We start from the raw sequence: 20,255 nt of genomic DNA on the forward strand, positions 1-20,255 counted from the left end.
TTTGAGTTATCTATAAAGTGCTGGTCAGTGAGTTCAGTTAGGCCAGGCTTCCATGTAAGGGACTTCGGATGCAGCTGATAAGATACATAGCTTCTAACCCTCTTGCTCCTATACCATTTGTTAGCTTTATGCTGCATGTTCTTGCAGGGAACTGCGGATTGCTAGTTGGGCTTGAAGACCTGCCGAATCCAGAAACCCCTGGATTTCTGTTGTTTAACAGAGGAAATGGCTAGGCTAGTAGAATTATTTCACTTTAAGTTGTCAGGCTAAATGCAGAAATAAACATTGCCTGAATGTTAGACCAAGAAATAGAAAACCCAAACATGCTGCTGTAAAGTTAGCCAGTAACCTATGGGATTACTCCCAGTAAATAACAACATATGCTGTCATGTAAAAAGTGGAAATGGATCTGGAATGGTTGGTTAAAGCAGACTTCTGTGCATCTGTCACATGGGCTAATAAGTAATTTATCTTTGTTCTTTTGTTTATTAAGGGTGGCCCCATCAAAATGTCAATAAATATTGTTAGGAATATAGAGGATCCATGTGGTTTTGGGTGGATCAGAGCCAGTGGCGTCTCCATCTTCTGTGATTGTAACAAAGAGAGAAGAAATACTGAAGTACAAACAGGAAGTTCCAATGTGCCTTTTGGGTACTGACTTAAAGTACAGTTTCAAGTTAAGGTTATGACTTTTAGATGTGAATGCAGTGCAGAGAGGAACTGACCGTCTCTGAGTTGCACTGCCTTAGAAAGTGCCCACCCACTCTGCAGCTCATGTTTGCAGCAGCCACCACTCCGTAAAAGTGACTCTTTCGGATTTGTGCAGCTCAACTTTTTGTCTTTAATCATACTCAGTCATGTGCTGATCACTTCAAATTTATTTTTCCCAATAGTACTAAAGTACACTGATTTTTAAGTATTAAAACTATGTCTGCTGTAGTGTAGCCTATGGTATTTTCATAGCCTTCTGGCATCTAATCCATATTTCCATTAAAAACTGTGTCTCCTGTGCATTCTGGGTTTTTTTTCAGCTTCATTCCAGTAGTTGGATACCCTTTCCCTGAAAGTGTCTGTAGCACCAGGATTCTTGTTCACACTCTGCTTCCTATGATGAACTGTGTAAGGCAACATCTGTGCAGTGCAGAGAGAGCCCCCAAAAGAATACGGGTTGAGTCTGCCTCCCTTCTTATCTTGGCTTGCTTCTCTTCCCCTTCTGCACATAAGGTCTGTCTCCCTACTTGCCAGTCTGCAGTCTGCTCATGAAATTGGGGTCAGCCTCTGAGATACTCCACAGTGACCAGTCCATGACTGGTAAGAATTAGTCAGGTTCATTCTGCTCTTAGTAAAATGTAAGCAAGGTGGCGACTCTCTGGAGGGAGAGAGTGGAGCTGCTCTGTACAGTGAAGGGCTAGAGAGAAGCAGTAAGTGAAAGGGAAATGAACGGGGCAGAGCAGGAAAGAGACTGACTGAGAGAATGCTAAAGGTCTGAGGTGGATGTGGAGAAACCAATGGATAAACTAGAAGACAAGAACAGTGAATTATGACTGAAAAACAATAGATACTATTAAAAGATATCCAGAAATGATGGTGAGTGGAGTTCTGTTACATTTTAGTTGTTTTTAATTCTCCCTTTCCAAGTCAAGAACCTTGGTTATAGGTGACTTTCATCTATAGTTTACTTAGTCACATCCAGTCCAGGCCTGAAAACTCTCACCTTATGTCTGATGTCATGTTTTGTTCTCGGGTAGATTTTGTATGCTTGGTCTTAGTTCACCAGAGCATTTTGTTCCTTCTGCAATGAAAATGAAGAATTAAATATGAAAACGGGATTCAGAGCGGTCAGTACTATGGCTGTGAAGGAGCAAGTAAGAAAAAGGGGTGTTTTCATTTTGTCCAGCAAATGTTGGACATTTGCCAAATGCAATGCTGAAAGCTGGAGTCTTGGTGAGAAGGACCACACTGGGGGAGTCTTCTCCAGCAGTGGGTGTCCTCACAAGCTGCTCCTCCTTTCTCTGCCTGTGGCTCTTGTGTCAATTTAAACAGGAAGACTGGAGAGCCCTTCTCTGAGGCTTGTCTTTACATTGTTCGTTAAGGTATTTTCCTAAGAAGTATGATTGGACATCAGGACTTCAATTTTGCAGAACTTTAATTGCCCTTTCATTGAATGGCTCTGGTCATTAATGCAATTGTAATGGGCTAATGTTCTTTGAGGCTAAAAATGAGTGGCTGTGGTGGGAGAACAGTTGTCTTTCCCCTGTGTCATGCTGTAGACAGACTGCTACTTCTCTTGTCAGCCTCTGATGTAACTTAATTAATTGTAGTGGAATTACTCCTGATCTATAATTAAGTGAGAAGGAAATTGAACTGGACAGTGTGAGAAGTTCCCTGTGTTGTTGCCTGCAATTTTGAAGAGAAATGGAAGAGTTCACATTTCATTACCGCCAGTCTGTCACCTTGAACATGAAATCCTTCCAACTAAGCACTCTTTCAGAAAAAAAGTTACTGAGTGTGGTGTGTAGGTTCAAGGTTACTCTTTCTTTAGCCAGTTACTTAAGTCCTGTTACAATCTTAAGAGGATACCAAAAATTACGTTTTGGAGTTGAGTTCCTTTTTTTTTTTTTTTCCCCCTAAGACATACTGTGCTAATATCCTCCAGTATCACCACATAAACCTGCAGTTAATCACTGCAGGATCCTCACTGGTGAGATGGTCATACTAAAGACCTGCCTACTGGCATACTTGTCTGCCTTCTGACTTTTGGATTTGCTTTGTCACATGGGGAAACCATGTTTCATGTTGCTGGAGCTGATATGTTATTCTTTTCAGCAGATACTCAGCAGATCTTTTGCTACTTTCATGAAGTGTTACGCTACAAGAACCACCGGTGTGAGGGCTTCCATACCAGTGTATGAAGTGGTGGTTATATTAACTGTGGGGAATACGACCATTTCTGGTGTCCCTGGTTGGGTACGTGTCCTTTACACAGGAGCAGTGCAGCTCTGACACTGGAAGCCTCCCATTCATATTTGAAGTTAATTATAAAGAGGTGGCTGGAAAGAAATTACATAATATCTGCCATTCCTCAGGGCTTGCATGGAGCTTGTTGTCATCGAGTATGCCAAAGGTAGTAGTTTTCTGACTGCTCATTTTTCATGGACACTCTGTGTGTTAGTTTTACTGTTCTTATTGGACATACAGATTAATTTTCACAGATTAATTTTCCAAGTTCTTTTGTACATCTTGATTTAGGAGTCTTCTTTGTTTATAATATCAAGGGAAGTTTTAGTACTCCTTCTCCCCAACTTTAGAACTGTAATGAAAATAATTTGTTATCTCTGTGAGGAAAGAAAGTGTATTTGGCCGAAGATTAAACAAAAAGGTAACTTTGAGGATATATAGTATGAGTTAGAGCTTGAAGAAAAGTAAAATATGAATGACTGACTCTGTTGTATGTATCCCAAAATACTTGCCTTGTTCTGTGTACACTTAGCCTCTTTTTTGGTTTTAATTTTTGGAATAATCAAGTTGCAACCTTATTAATATTACTAAGATATCAGCGACCCCAGTTATTGAATATCTGATGGTTTTAATTTTTAAGTTAATTTCTCTTGAAATTCAGTTAGTTACTTTACTGTGCCATGGCTTCTCAAATTCATCCATTCTCAATAGCTGCTCCTAGTGGTCAAAATAGGAGCACTTTAATTATCAAATACAGTCTCCAAGACTGACACACATGACTTCATCTTTGCATTTTTTGACTTATCATAACTATTGGTGTGTTTTCTAAGTTAAAGTACATGATCTAGAGAAAATGACATTGTGAGTCTGTATTTGCATGGGTAAAAAATATTTCCAGAGTAAAGATGATGCTAAATATTTCATTTGAAAACAGAAATACTTTTATCTTGCAGGTCAGTAACTTTATTTCTGTCTTAAAAGTAATCCCAATTGCTGTATGAAAGGAAAAAGAAAATCAATGGTCGTGGTATTATTCTACTTAAAAAAATAAAAAATCTTTTAATAGAAATGAAGTTGAACTTTAAACTGATATTTAGCTTCTAAATTTTATTATTTAAAATAATTTTTTTTGTGTTTTTTGATGTAAGGACTTATCCTTACATCAAGTAAGGATAAGAGATAAACAAGTTATCCTGGGCTGAATGCAGTTGAACTGTTTGCCACACTGCAGTGATTTTTTTGCACAAGCTGTTAATAATTGTACTTGATATAGACCTAGAGAGAGTAAATAGTTACCTTTATGTTACATCTCCCATCACTCAGTTACTGGAACTACAGAAATATTTTGTTGAAAATTCCTTAAAATTGAGGCTTTTTGCTCAGAGGTTTGCTCAAATCCCTTTTTTGCAAGAGATGCATCCAGGCTAGATAGGAGAACAAGCAGAGGCGACAGATTGCATGGAGAGGATCAGTTCACGATCTCAGTCAGTTCAGGTACTCCAGTTTCTGATAAACATAGGACCATTTCTTAAATCACTGAGGTGAAAATATGAATTGTTTAATATAATAACAATCTTATTGAGAGAGCAGTTATTTGGAAAACTTTGAGTGTGTGTGTGTTTATACACATATATATGTGTATTCTACTCTGCTCTGGTGAGACCCCCATGCTGTGTCCAGCTCTGGGGTCCCCAACATACGAAGGATGTGGACCTGTTGAAGCAAGTTCAGAGGATGGCCACCAAGATGATCAGAGGGGTGGAGCACCTCTCTTATGAAGCCAGACAGAGGGTTGTGGTTGTTCAACCTAGAAAAGAGAAGACTCCAGGAAGATCTTATAACAACATTCCAGTACCTGAAGGGAGCCTACAAGAGAGCTGGAGAAGGACTTTTTACAAGGGCCTGTAGTGATAGGACAAGAGGAATGGCTTTAAACTGAAGGAGGGTCAGTTTAGATCAGACATAAGAAAGAAGTTTTTTACAATGAGGATGGTAAAACGCTGGCACAGGTTGCCAAGAGAGGTGGTGGATGCCTCAGCCCTGGAAACATCCAAGGTCAGGTTGGATGGGACTCTGAGCAACCTGATCTAGCTGAAGATATCCCTGCCCGTGGCAGAGGAGTTGGACTAGATGACCTTTAAAGGTCCCTTCTAATTCAAACTATTCTATGAGTCTATGATATATCCTTATCTAAAAGCTGTTCCTTACTGTTCACTTCGATAAATGCATTCTTGCCAGAGTGATGCGTAAATGGTACATCAACAGTTTACTAGGTGCAAATTTTAAAATACGTTTTCTGATAATAAAATATATTTTTTGTAGTGTTTATATGCTGTCACAGAACTCTGTTCCCTTATTTTCTGTAGCTGTTATCAAGTGTTTGAGATTGATATGCTTGGGAAGGTGGTGAGGGTGCTATAGAGAAGCTTAAACTTGTGATGAAATATCTATGCTGGGTGGTTAGAATTTCGTTTAAGCTTGGTAGAATTTGGGAAGGGTGTGCATCATGTCTAGCGATGTGAGATAAACAAATTTCTGGTTATATGCAAGGCAGATCCTCAGCTGTAGGAAACTATCACAAAGCAAATTATGCTAATAGAGGTTTGATTATATTTCTCCGACTAGTTGAAAATCTGTCTCTTTCTGTCTATTCCCAGAGATGCTGCTGTGGTGTCTGTTGGATTTGACCCTTTTTTATTAAGGAATTCTTGGTGTTTAAAAGCTGGTAAATGAGCTCCAGAGGAGCCTATCCTCTCACTGAAGTAGTGATTCTACTGAAAGGGTAGACTTTACTTCTACCCTTTCTACAGAAGTATAACTTTTCTTCCTATTGTTTTTCCATTGGCTCCATCAGCATCCTTTCAGGTCACACTTCAGCTGACTTAGTCCAGTGGTGCCAAGCTCCAAGCTCCAGAGAGAACAGCTATTGCTCAATCTTTTTTGTAGAAGGGCAATAAAGAACAAAATCATGATTTGACAAATTTAGAAAAAGGATGCATTTTATGTGTTAGAAAAACATGCGATGCTATGTGTAAATGTGTAACTATCATTTATATTTTCATTTATTTTTCAAAATTGTATGTCCAGGGTAATTTGAGACCACTTCTACATGGTTAAAATAATTTAGACTGTAGATAAGGCACTGTAGATTAGTACTAGCTAAAGATTCAGTAGTGAAAGTTTATATAAGTGACCTTATTTTTGTCAGAGTTTTTGGACTGCAAATGGCTAATCTTGAGTTCTACACAATGTCATTTACTGTTAGCTTATTCCTAGAAAATTATGAAATTATCATTTTGAAATGTTCTTCTAAACAGTATTGTATGCAAGAGTTAAAAGAAGCAAAGAGAGGTGTTGTATTAGAGTAATTCTCAATAATAATTGATTCGGAACAAAACCATCCTTAATGATAAGTGTCGTTTGAAGATGACCTGTGATTACAACCCACAGTTTTGCTGTCATTTAAGCTAGAGGGGACATGTGTTACTGCCTTGCTCAATTGATGAGGTTGGATGGATGATTGAATGATGAGACTGCAAGCCAGGTCTTTAGCTTGTCAACTCATGCCTAATTCACAATGACAGTGTGCATGGAAGGCAAGTGTCTGTATCCCGTCATATTTAAGATTCTAGTTGCAGCCTTCTTTCTGTGTTAATGTTGTAGATGCTCCAAAACAGACCAGAGAAGGAAAAGATGGCTGTGGACAGAAATTGGCAATTTTTGTGCACAATGCTCACCTTTTTTCCCCCATTTCCTTATTTTAATGTTTCCATGTAGAAATTATATCATAAGGAAGTGTTATCCATTAACAAAAATATTTAACTGTCTGGGAAAACAATTCATGTTTTTATAAAATACTTTTTCAGTTCACTGCCGGCCTTTGCAGTTTCCAAAGCTTTTTGAATCTTCTATTTTCCCTTTTCCTTGGGATTTTCACATTTCTTCTGTTCTTGTCCCCTTTCTCTCACTTGACTCTTCATGTCATATGTGTTTCTATCACTGGCAGTTGTGTTGGTACCACTAACAGCTAAAGTATCTTAATCAGTCCTAACTACTGCATGCAGCTGGCTAAATTGCACGTAGTTCCATATACTAAAGCTGCTGAGATCTGTCTAGTAATTAAATGTTTTCAGATGTTTCCTTATTGTATTGTAATGATTTTACCCCTGCTGCTTAGCAGAAGCCTAGTGACAGGAAAAGGAAAGTAGCTGTCTGAACCTGTTCGCTAAATGAACATCACAAAAAGGCAAGTTGTTAAATGATCATCAGAAATGGCAATGAAGAATGATGCAATGAGAGAAAATAGTTTTAAAGTGTTACTGGTAGGTTAAAACAATTCAGGTGGAACTCTGATCTTCTAGAAGACGGTATAATTTTAAGATCTATGGTTTAGATTTTTATAAGATGCTGAAAAATTCAGATGCTGTAACCAATGAATCACTTTTCATGTTTAGGTGGTTTAAAAAGTGAAGCTCTTTATGATGAAGCTCTTTAAGATGAAACCACTTAGGAGAAGGTACTCCATGTACGTAAAACTACTTCTTTTCACCCATGTGGTTTGCTTCACTCTCTTCCTGGTGATTGTCACACCCTTCATGTCACAGGTGACTCTGTAGAACTGGTTCACTCACTGTCTCTCAGCCAAATGGAGTTACCATTCTCCCAGCAGTTAGTGGCAATTGGTGGTAGATTTTTCCTGAGGTACCATATGCTATGAGGCAAATACTTGAAAACAGCGTAAATCACATGACATTAACTGGTTTTCAGTTCTAACAAGTTGAACAGGTACCACTTGTGCAGATGCTCTGCCATTGTCTCAGGGGAGCCATCGATCTGTGAGCACATGTGATGCAAAGCAGCCAACTGAGGGCTCAGACCCCTTGCAGCTTTAGTATTGCTTTCATTCATTAGACTCGTTCCACAGTTTTATTTTACAGGGCGTATTACGTAAATCATGTATATTATTGGTTCTTTAGATTATTTGTGTTTTCTCTAGCTGGATGAGTAAGTATTATGCGGAAGATTTGGGAGGTTGCATAAGCTGCAGAACTTAGAAACGTGGTGCAGTATTGTGACATAGTTGAAGTTGTTATACCATGCTGTGCTCTGTGTGCATGAAGCTGCCTTAATGCAGCTACAAATGGGAAGATCAGGCACATAATTGGTAAATTCCTTTGATTTTACTTTTTTAGTAAACTGTATAGTTTTTCTTCTCTATCTCAAAGAAGAGTCTAGCTCTTGGCTCAACTGTACATACTTGTTTCTTTAGTCCTTGAAGGGTGGAAGTTGCAACATGTAACACATAACACAGTCTCCATCAAGTTGTATGTTACATTCTATATGCATGTTTGGCATTATCTATATCTTGATTACCATAACCAAAATAATTTCACATATAGGTTTTAAGGAAACATGAATACACTTTTACTATTTTAAAGAGATCCGTGGAGTCAAATTAGGACACGTACTGTAGAGATGTGCACAGTAAAAATGATTACATTTACATTTAGTTTGATTCACTACAGATTAATAAAATGTACAAGTCATGAGATGGTGGTTTTACTGCCCTATTGGAAAAGGTCTTGGGGAGAAGAGTAGCAGGAAGTGTAGAATATATGTGATGTATGCAGAATATTTGTAATATATGCATATCAAATGATATAGTATGTTAAGTGTAATACAGTACAATGGGAGTATTTTTTTATGTACTGAGATACAGTTGTGTTAAAAATTTGCATAATAGGTACACATGGGAAAAATCTAGAGTTACTGCAGACAGTTTGACAAGTGTATATATATATATATTTTTCCCCCACAATTTTCTTTAAAATATTTTTGGTTGTGTATTTTGCTTTCTTTATTTTGGCTTTTTATTTAACAATATTTAGTTAGACCTGTACAATACACATGTGAAATGATTTTTTGTCAGTGTTTCTATTATAAAGTGCATTGTGTAGCTCTTGAACATAGCCTGATTTCTTTTAGGTAAAGTTGTTTGCTTGTGGAACATGTTCAAACCACAGATTCCTACACACCTCTAAAGAGGACTCTTGGAAGAGAAACTTGTTAAGTCATAGAATCATAGAATGGTTTGGGTTGGAAGGGACCTTGAAGATCATCTGGTTCCACTCCCCTGCCATGGGTCGGGACACCTTTCATTAGACCGCGTTGCTCAAAACCTCATCCAGCCTGGTCAAGTCACAGGAGCATGTAATTTTCATTAGGGCTGGGCTCAATCTGTAGGGTTGAGAACTTTGTTTCTGAAATAAATTTAGGACTCTCTGAGGTGGATTGGCCCTGGCTGGATGCCAAGTGTCCACGAAAGCTGTTCTATCACTCCTCTCCTCAGGTGAACAGGGGAGAGAAAATATGATGAAAGGCTCATGGCTTGAGATAAAGGCAGGAAGAAATCACTCAGCAAAAAAGATTTGACTTGGGGAAATCAATTTATTACTAATCAAATTAGAGAAGGGCAATGAGATATAAAAACTAAATCTTGAAATACTTTCCCCCCAACCCCTCCCTTCTTCTAGACTCAACTTCACTCCCAAATTCTCTACTCCAACACAGCCCTCCATCAGTGTGAGTCCTTCCCACAGACTGCAGTTCTTCACAAACTGCTTCTGTATGGGTCCCTTCTATGGGGTGCAGTCCTTCAGGAACAGGCTGCTCCAGCGTGGGTCCCTCACAGGGTCACAAGTCCTGTGAAGCAAACGTGCTTCAGGGTGAGCTCCTCTCTCCACAGGGCCACAGGTCCTGCCAGGGGTCTGCTCCAGTGCGGGCTTCACACAGCCTTCTTTCAGTCATCCACCTGCACTGGGCTGAGGTCCACCATGAATTGCAGGTGGATCTGTTCTCCAATGTGGACTTCATGGGCTGCAGGGGCACAGCTGCCTCACTATGGCCTGCACCATGGGCTGCAGGGGAATCTGCTCTGGCACCTAAAACACCTCCCTCCCCTCCTTCTTCACTGACTCTGGTGTCTGCAGGGCTGTTTCTCTCACATATTCTCTTTCCTTTCTTTGTCTGAAATTGCAGTTTTCTCCCCTTCTATAATACATTATCCCAGAGGCGCTACCACTGTCACTGCTGGGATCGATCTTGGCCAGCAGTGGGTCTGTCTTGGAGCCGGCTGCAATGTTGACATGGGGGAAGCTTCTGGCAGCTTCTCAGAGAAGCCATGTCTGTAGCCCCTCTGCTGCCGAAACCTTGCCACAAAAACTCAGTGCAGACTTTTAAAAAAATTCAGTAGCTTAAAACCTTAATTGGGAACAGGATCATAAACTGGATGAAGAAGAGATTTGGTGTATGTGTAAAGATACCTTAATTTATATTCTTCATGCTTAGTTTAGCAAGGATTAAATAATTGGCTGTCTGAAAACTAGTGGTGAGTTGATACCTTTGTTTTCTGTGTCTTTGTCAGTCATAAGACAGCACTGGAGTTACTTCACTATTCTAAGTGAGTGTAATACACACAGTATAGTTGAGAGATTTAGGAAGGTTGAGAATTTTATGTAATCCATCTCGTGTACTGGTGTATTTATGAAGCAGGAGTATTTTTTGCCATCTGTGCATTTCCACCAATGTGCATTCTGTTTGTGTAGCACTAGACCAAAAAAAGGAATCTCAGGAAACAGATATCTTTAATACACCATCCAGGAGTGGCTACTAATTTCCACAATTTTCAGGTATAAACCACACTGCACTTCTGGATGCATTTATTAGCTATTTGAAACAATATGATACATAAATTTACATTTTTTAAAGTAAACCCCGTGCTTCTCAGTATGGCATCAGTTAGCACTCAAAAAAACATAATCTTTCTTCCTGTGAGCTTCTCTACCTGGTTTTATTTCTAGACATTAATATCCAGTGCCTTGGTGTCTTGTTAGAAATAACAGGCAAGATTTCAAGGTAATAAGCAGTTACAGCCTTTTTTACTTGACAAATGAATGCTTTTTTCTGTACTCTGTCCACAGAAGATTTCTTTTGCCTCTCAGGTTCAGATCTAGTGCTGCAGCTGCATTCAGGTGGGTCAGCAGGAATTGTAAGAGGATTTGCTGCATGTTTTCTTTGCAGTGGCAATGTAGGGCACTGATAAGATTGATCAAAACCTATTCACTCAGGACAAGTTACTTGTATCCTGCAGGTCTCTCATGCAGCCTGCTCTTATCCTTCTCTCTGTCCCACCCTTATTCCGTCATACTTCCTTGCAGGGTTCATTTTCTAGATTAAAAAACAACAAGTGCTGTATATTTTAATCCCTTAAATCCCTTTTCTGTTCTTGTTTCACGGATGGGCTTAGCACTATTTTCTACAGATGCAGTGAAACATCCTGTTGCAACCTCCCCGTTGGTCACTTGACAGCTCACTTTTTGCATTCAAAACAGTGACTCCTGATCTTCTCTTGCAGAAACTCTGCCATGATTGCTGTAATCATAGACTGTCTTGAGTTCTTATTAACACAAGTGTATCACAGTTTTAAACTATGTGTATATATTTGAGTTACAGGCATTTTTTCTGCAACTGAAGAGTCTCCAAAGGGTAGTGAAGCAGCTTCTCAAACAAAGCCAGCAATGAAACTTGACTGGATGATCCTAGCAGATAAAGTAATTAGTCTGTCTGCAGTTTGAAAAATCCCGCACAATCTCTACCACCATGCCCTCATTCTTAATGTTGAAAGCGAAGAGTACTTCCTGCTCAATTTCACAGTTGAACCTGCTAAAGAATGTGAATCTGATAGTGAGGTTGTATTGTGAGGGCTACTTGTGACACATATTTGCCAAGATTACACAACTGTTTGATGTTTATGTGAAGTATTTAATTAGCAAATGTTTTAAGTTGAAAACATTTTTAAATTGTATAGGTAGATGGCAGGTGAAAGCTCTGACGAATGAAATGCATTACCAGTTTGCTCTGCAAATCTGTTTCTAAAATCCTAAATTCTAAAATACATTTTAAGGATGAACCAAGAAGGAAGATCCTTTTTGGCTGCCTGGAACAACCTCTGCCATTCTTCTGCACCTGGACTCTTCTTCATCCTCTTCCTCACTTCTGTTTCTTTTTTTAGCCCCATTGTTTGAGAACGGTTTCTTTTTCTCTGAAGTTGTGCTGTAAGAGCTCTGCGGTGTACCCTGTCCTGTTTCGCCATAGCTTCCTACGTGTTCTCCATACGCTCCTTTCATTCCTCTCTTGGAATATTCTGATGGCAACTCCCACTCATCACAGCTGCTGCCATTTTCCCAATGTACTGCAGTAAAAAACTGGAAGGTACCAGTTTCAGGACTACCTGTGGAGCTTGTAAATTTTGGTCTCTTACATACGGTGAATGAGATTTGAATTTGACATCAGAGGTGGGAGCCTCTTCTCCTCCAGGTGAAAGAGCAAGAGTTGCTGCAAGCAGAACAGTGCATCTCGTGTGGACTGGCCCCTGGGGTCAGCTCTAATGCCCAGCTGACTGCCCTTGAGTCTGTGGTGGGGTCATGGATGTCAGCGTCCTTTTATTCTGCTTCATGTCATGGGCCTGACTAGCATCACTAGCGATGGTAACATATTGGCCGGTTGTGGCAACACATCTGGCACTTGCATTCTGAATAAACCATTGTAGGTGCATGGATGAGGGCTTGCTTTGGTTGTACTGCATCTGTGCAGCAGTCTGGTATGTGAAACGATCCAATGCAGCTGCTGTTTTGCCATGTGTAAAGTGTGAGATGGATAGTTCTACTTCCCAGGGAGGCAGATATGTGAGTTCTAGGTTATGTAGAAGTATCAGTCCTTGCGGTGAGAGGAGAACGTGGAGATCTGGGAGCCCTAGGTGCAACTCACAGTTCCTCTAGGAGGAAATTTACTTTGTAAAGGAAGGTTTCTCTTGCACAGTTTGAGCTTTTCCCTAGCATATGGGTAGGTAGGAAGAGTTTGCCAAATGTGTTATAGTTACATAAAACATGCAACATCTGACAGATACGGAAAGGGTTATAATAAATGATTCCTTTACACTCCCTCTTTGAAAAAGCCAAACAAAATGGTAATACAAAGCCCATCAGATTTTCTTTTCCATTTATGAGGCTCTTTATGTTAGCGTGGAAATTCTGGCTCTGAGCACGGGCTAACAATGGCTGAATCTATTTGAGATCTTTCTGCTAGGCAAGTATTGTGGTATTTCAAATTACAGTGTTCATTTTGGTTTATTTGCCTTTGCTATTAATATCTGTGTATATGTAGGAGATTATTTCCAATATCTCATCTCCATTTCCAGTCCTGCATCTGCTATGACCAGAGATAGGAAAGGCTGCTTGAGGTTCCTTTCTTCCCTCTCTGTCTTTCCCATTTTTAAAACTGTACTAGTTTTTTTGAGGGATAAAGTGAAGTTAAAAAAAAGAAGTAGAGTTGTATTTAGGAGCTGGGAATTATTTTGCTTTACTGGAAATATTTAGCCAAGTTGGTGGTTTGGAAATACTTTCATGAGAACTGCTGAGCTAAAAGTTACTGAGACAAAATTCCATAAAAATAACTCTGAACTCCAGTTTATAACAAAGTCATTGTTGGCAACCTTCTGTTTAAAAACTTTCCATAGCTGCAAAAAAGACTGACTTATGGATCAAAGTGATCTGATTTTTTTTTTGCAATTAAAAAAAGTTAACATTTGGATTTGAACCCCACTGTGACTGGTTCATTTCCATTCATTTATTACTCTGTATCCTTAATAAGAATGACACCAAGGAACAGAGGATGGGAAGAGACACTTATTTCTATTTAAAATTGGTTCCGCAGGATGGAAATTTGGCAACTGATGTGGAAACTAAGCAAATCTGTTTACAGAGCTCTCTGCCTCTCTGTATAATGAAACCAACAAGAAAGCTCAAATAAAGAGAGATTTTAATGATGAAGCCGTACTTTGTTGAAATTTTTCTTTGTGCTGTTTTCTAGGTCTTTTTACCTTGATAATAAACTTGGTATTTTTTGTGAGATGTAGTGTAAATAGAGAGTACCAGCACCCAACTTGTGTCCTGTGCTCTTCAGAGCTTCTGACCGCTGTTCACACTAATGATCCAGGTACAGAGTCTGGAAGTGGTGATATCAAAGAAGCTGAGGGTGTTACAGATAGTGCTAGGATAAATGTTAGGAGAGAACTTTAATGAGAGGAGTCACTGCAGGTTTCAGACAATAATTTACGGGTTGGGCTGTGGCTACTGTTAATGCAGGAACACATGGGAGTAAGTGGAATCAGTTTCCCATCACTAACTCCTACAAATCCCTGTCATATCTTTTCAGAATTCAGATGGGTGTACCCACGCCCTCTGTGGTGGGCTTAGCAGGAAACAGCTAGGATAGGAGGTTGGAAAGACACTCTTTCCTGCATCATTAAGTTAATGATCAGCAAAAATGAGACAATGGGGCGATGGATATTAGTGTATTAATCTAGTAAAGAATAGTTGCAATTTGAATAAGATCAAGGAGAAAACTTGGGAGAAGGTGTAACTTGCTGACTCCGAAAATTTTCTGAGGCTATGCAGTTGCTGGCAGTCCTACATATCTTGCAGAGAGCAGGAAAATATTTTAATTTTTAAAAAAATATTACTTACTTTCTGACCCTCAGATTAAAAATAGTTATAAAATTGAATAAAGTCTTGTCTTTACTGAAGAGGAGAAATTGTTATTACTCTGCTTGTGCCACTTCTTGGTTATATATCATCATCATGGCCAGGCTTCGCGAACGAAGATTTGGGAAGGGCTCTACCCACTATTCTTGCAAGCGCGTTGGTGGCTAAAAAGGCCAATACGGGAAAGGCAAGTCCGGTTGCAAAAGACACAGCAGAAAGACTCCTTAGATGGTATATTCTGCAAGGCTCGATTCTTTCTGCGTTGTCTTTTCTCCTCAAGAGTGATCCTGCGTGCCTTCTCAAAAGCATCAGCAGCGTTATAAATGGTCTGTCTCCAGGCCTCCCGGTTAGAGGCCAGAGTAGACCAGTTATGGTGATCAATATGCCCAAGGCTGAGTTGTTGCTTCAGGGAGTCCTTGTATCTTTTCTTCGGAGCTCCTCTCTTGCGGCAGCCGGAGGCAAGTTCACCATAAAGCAGGATCTTAGTGAGGCGGTGGTCCTTCATCCTGGAGACGTGCCCTGCCCAGCGCAGTTGCGTTCTCAGTAGCATGGCTTCAATACTTGTGATTGCTGCCTGTTCAAGAACAGATGTATTGGTCACATAATCTGACCAGTGCAGCCATATATAAAGGCGATAGGTTGGCAGTACCTTAAATTCACTGGATGTTTGGCTTCAAAATAAACAAATGCTTATGGATTTTTTTTTTTAATCAAAAGAAAATGACATTCCTTTTTCCCTAACATCTTGTCTGCAAAGATGCAGAATTTATCTCTTACAAGGATAATATCTACTTCATAATGCAGTTTTTACAAATGCGTTACCAGAACAAATACAAGCTCTGCGGGAGGAGTCAACTTTTCTTTTAACAAGGGAAATACCACCTTTCAAACTAACAGAAGCTGTTTGAGGGGGTGAATGTGCAGGTGAATAAGAAAGATCTGGATGTCATTCAGAGGTACTTGACAACATTCTGTACCAGAAAAAAACTAAGCAACTGTGCCTGAAGAAAGAGGGTCATGTCATGGACTAATATGTGGGTAAAAGATGGGAAGAATAAGGTGGTCCCTTCTGACAGTCACCAGAGTAGTTGGACTGGTTGATGCATTCGTCATATAAAAAGTATACTGAAAAGGGGCGCCTTGATAAAATGAGAAAGGGTGCTGATGATACTCACCGACTCGTGGTAGTAAGGTTGAAGTGAACCATGAAGAATTGGAGTAGTGCCTGACATGGCTGTGTGACTGAGTGGTGGAAGGGCAACAAAAATTCAGTGCAGATAAATGGCAAATGGTCTACATGGGGGAAAAAGATAACTGTGATTCCACTAAAAAATGGTGGGCTTGGAGCTGACTGTTACCATGAGTGAGTCATTTACCAGGTTATGATAAACAACAGTGTAAAACAGGAGCTCACTACTCTACACTGATCAGAAAAGCAAATCCAATGCTAGGAAATATTAATAAAGGAATAGAGAATTAAAGAGATGGCATCCTTGTTGCCACTGTGTAAGTTCATGACTCACTAGAATCTTGTATCATGCACAGTTCTCGTCCTCTCAGCTCTAAAACAATACAGTAGGATGAGAAAAATTTGGAAAAAGCATCAGTTTTAAGAGATACAGAAAGGCTTATGTACACGGGAAATAGGGATTCTTTATCCTGTCAGGAAGAGAAACTGGAGGATATTCTTAAGGTCTGCAATATTGTGAGTGGTGGGAAGAACCTGCACAGGTTCCATTGTTCATTGTCTCTTTCAACACAAGTCTTAGAGGAGGCATCAAGTAAAATATAAGCAAAAAGAAGAGAGGTGGGTCTTCTTAAAACACTGTGCCAAAGACTATTGTATTTGCTGAAATTTTACATGGGTCCACTTTCTGACAGTATGGAGTCCCAGGTTTGGTGCAAAAAAGCAGTTGTTCATGCAAAGAAAGCTAGGGGCTCTCTGCCTCAGTACTGTCATCTTAGCAACAGAGCATGGTTTTCTTGCATATGCCTTTCCTAGTTTTGGAGCTCACACTGTACCTTGCTGAAACAGCTGGACTTCCATTGAAAGCAGAGGAATAATGACAACACCAGGAGCTTTTATCTGTACTTTACTGGGTCAGGTAAGCTCATTTTCCTTCTTGCCAGACTACTCACCTCAGTAGCAGCATACATATTCATGTTCTAAGTGCAGGCACTTGCATATCTTTTGTGTAAGTTCTGTATGTTTTATGCCTTCACCCCCCTCCATCCCCAATGCCTGTACTGTATTCTGAACCTTCACTTGAGATGTTGACAGTCTTGGCAGCCTCATCAGGGAACTATGGGCTGGCCTCTGTTGCTTTGGCTGTCACATCTGTACTCCTTGTACTATAGCTGGTCTGGGGATTTCCATTTCCTGGACCAGCTGAAGAGTTGAGGTGTGCATGCATGAGCCTCCATTGCTCACTGAATCCTGACGGGATGTGTGGTTTTACCTATTGACTCTGGTCACAGCACTAGGAGACCTTCATTTGTTTCTATTCTGATGGACACTTTCTCTTTCAGGAAGCCTGTAGCATTGTTTGTGAAAAGGGCTGATACTCTTTTAGGTTATGCAATGGCTGGTGTGATACCTGTGTGTGATGGACTGGTGTGTAATGTTTTGCTTCTGAAATGAGAGACAAATCTGAGGATGGTCTTGAACACAGTTGCAGAGAAAGAACAAATATCAAAGTTTAATGGGAACCCAGGTTTCCTGATGGTAACTTGTTGTGCTAACAGCAGATTCATTTGTTTCCTAATTAATCAGAAGGAGTGTTCTTTTTATTTCAGCCATCTGGTGGAGAGCATGTTGTTTAGCTTCTTGCTACTGCAAATTGGAGCTACACAGGAAAAAGGATGTTTCAACTTCTGTTTTTGGCTTGTTTTTCAAGGTTGAGTCAGTATAGAGCACGTTGAAACATACAGTAATCAGTTGCAAAGTTCAGCTTTCAAGGACTGCAAAAACTTAACTTAAATTGTCCTTCCTGAAAGGACAAGATGGTGATATTGATGATTTAATTGCTTATTATTACTTGTTTTATTCCACATAATCAATCATCAAGACAAAAGCAAAATTTCCTTAGTGAACTGCAGAACTATTCTAGGATACCAAATTTGTTATCACTTTGTAGAGAACATTCAATGTCGCTTTTACATTTCTTCTTTGGATTAATGTCAAAAGCATATTGCCTGTCAAACAATTTGTTGTTGAGTGTGCCATTAGCTTGCTAACTCCTCGCAAGGATTTTAAAACATTGCATTTTTTTCCCTCCAGAAGTCCCTTTAGTGCAGCCTTTCTTTAGAAGGTATATTGTTCTTGTGGAATATTTTCTGAGGAGCAGTCTGTCCCTATGCGATGTTTACTGTATTTTTGCCTTGCAGCCAGCAGATTTTAGTACAAACTTGCCTGGGGGTGGCCTTGTCCTATTTTCCTCTTAGATGGTTCTGGCATTTATAGAGCTTGGGAGATCGTGCTTCTGAATTTTTCAGTCTGAAGAGCTCGAGCCAAAACAGCAGGGGAGATAGCAAACCTGTACGTTGTTTGGCTTACAGCAGCTGGGCCTGTTTTTCCTTTGACCTAAAGCAATGGCAGCTTTTCTTGGGCTTTGGATGGAGGAGGGGGAAAGTGAAGAAGAAGAAAGCTACGTGAGGAAAACTGCTTTATCTCTGTGCTTGGAAAAAGCAAGCCTTACCCCTGGCCCCACCCAACAATACTTCATTTTGCACCCCTAGCAAAGGTATCTCCAAGCTACTTTTCCATTGCATGTAGAGATTTAGTTGATTTGTGAATACTGATGGTTCATAGGAGAAGAAACTGTGCTTTTTTGTAATATTGCATTAAGATATTTGCAAAACAAACTCTTCTTATGTTGCAGTACCATAGTGCTTGCAGATTGCACTTTTGTATTAGAGGACTGGCATCTTTGCAGTTTTCAGTGATATTTGATAGCTTCCCACCAACGTGTATTTTCTCCCTTATGTCTTGGTCACTGAAAAAAATACTCTTGCGAAGTAGGGCCCAGAGTCTCCACTGGGAAATGAACTGTGATGAATGATTGTGGGAAAATATGAAGTACCCTGTAGATGGGTGCCTCAGAGAACATAATAAGTCTTCTGGTTTGGCCTTGTGCTTGAAGAACCCTTCTTGTCTGTAAACACTGTCTCTGAAGTCATTCCTGCTACATGAGGTTTCCTGTGGAAATACATTTCAGTGTTGCTGCTTTTGACGTGTTCTAGTCTTATATTTATCAGCAGATGTTTCAGTTAAGTTTTGCATTTATGTAACAGAAATATTTAGTTGTGCCACAGAGTGAATTTTTTCTTAGAGGAATGGGTTTGCATGTGATTGTTGGAATCTTGAGCTTATGAATTCCAGGAGCATGGAGGGTTCCCTAAAAAGTTTGTGAGAACAACAGGGAGTGTTGAGGCTTAGTACATGTTTGAATTGCAACACAGAAGAACACACAGCATGTGTGTACCAAGAATTTCCAAGGAACTCCCAGTGATTAAACCAAATTAAAAAACATCATATGTCTGAAGATTGATAGGATTCCTGTCTGTATGTCTGCACTAGTGCAGGACAACCGGGAGACAGATCCTGATCCTCCTCAAGCTGAACATAAGGGGAAAGAAAAAATTTCATGCTTCTCCGTGTTTTAATGTTTTCTCCGTTTATGTTACCACATAGTTTTTCCTTACAGATATGTGTGGATCTTCATGATATCTGTTGTAGGTGAAACTGTTGTTTCTGCTGTAGTTCTGGCAAGGGATGGCAGTGCAGAAGCTACATGGCTGCTCCTTTTGAGAGGAAGCTGTTGACCAGCTTCACAGTGCAAATTCTTATCCAGAATAAGAATTTTCTTAATTGGCAGCTTTGATGAATTTCCCTCCTCCCCTCTTGTCCCAATTTGCAACTCTCTGAGTTGGTCAATCATATACCTAAATCATATTTCATCCTAAAGGGAATATTATTTGGACCTTTAAACAGATGCAAGAAGCAAGGAGAACATTAGAGCAGGTGCACGTTAGCTTAGAGCTTTCTCTTTGGGATAAGAAGGGTTAGCAGAAAGTTGATGCAGTAGAACCAGCGTCTCCAGTCTGTCTTGGCTGAGCATTGTGAATGCCTCAGGCTGTCAGAGTGGGACAGGAAGGAGCTGAGCCTTTAGAAAAATATGCTGGCTTCAGAATCATTAGGTATTACGTAGACAAGTAGTCCAAATTTGCCTAACTGTTCTATATTTGTTTTCCTCTCTTCTTTCCATTCAGCAAGTCCAAGTTGCAGTATGAGGCTTTCTTTCCTTCACAGATCAGTTTGTTACTAGTCACCTGACTGAAAGATCCTAATGTTGCAAGTTTCATTCTTTGTGCATAGGGAGATGGTTTAAATTAGATACATTAAAAAATAAATCATACTCCATTCTGATGTGATAATTTATCTGATTTTCCTTTCATAATCACCTTTTTTCAGTACTTTTTTTTTTGTCTAACATGAACTTTTTCTACTTTTTGTTGCATTTTGTTCTACAAATCTCAGTAGTGAATTGTCTTCCTCTTTTTTTAATGATTGTCCAAATTCTGAAGGCAAAACACAGACGACTAAGTTCCCTCTTGGACTTTAGTACTACTCCTCATCTTACTTTGTCACTAAATGTAATAATTTCTATAATTTGTCTTCTGATATTTAATACTTCT

At 39.6% G+C, this 20,255-nt stretch overlaps 1 protein-coding gene across 3 annotated transcripts in view; it reads left to right on the top strand.

Moving 5' to 3' along the window:
* The window catches only part of LDLRAD4 (low density lipoprotein receptor class A domain containing 4), a 278,422-nt gene that overhangs the window by 22,563 nt on the left and 235,604 nt on the right, over positions 1–20,255 (top strand). The window contains exon 1 of one of the 3 annotated variants that reach the window (XM_027677153.1): positions 8,104–8,122. The exons of the other annotated variants lie outside the window; for them this stretch is intronic. The gene's annotated coding sequence lies outside the window, so the exon portion shown is untranslated. Of the gene's footprint in view, positions 1–8,103; positions 8,123–20,255 lie in introns of those variants that run through there. 3 annotated transcript variants of the gene reach the window in all.

Source organism: Neopelma chrysocephalum, unplaced genomic scaffold (assembly GCF_003984885.1).
Source record: "Neopelma chrysocephalum unplaced genomic scaffold, ASM398488v2 Primary Assembly neopelma1_22, whole genome shotgun sequence".
In the NCBI taxonomy this organism is placed as follows: domain Eukaryota; kingdom Metazoa; phylum Chordata; class Aves; order Passeriformes; family Pipridae; genus Neopelma; species Neopelma chrysocephalum.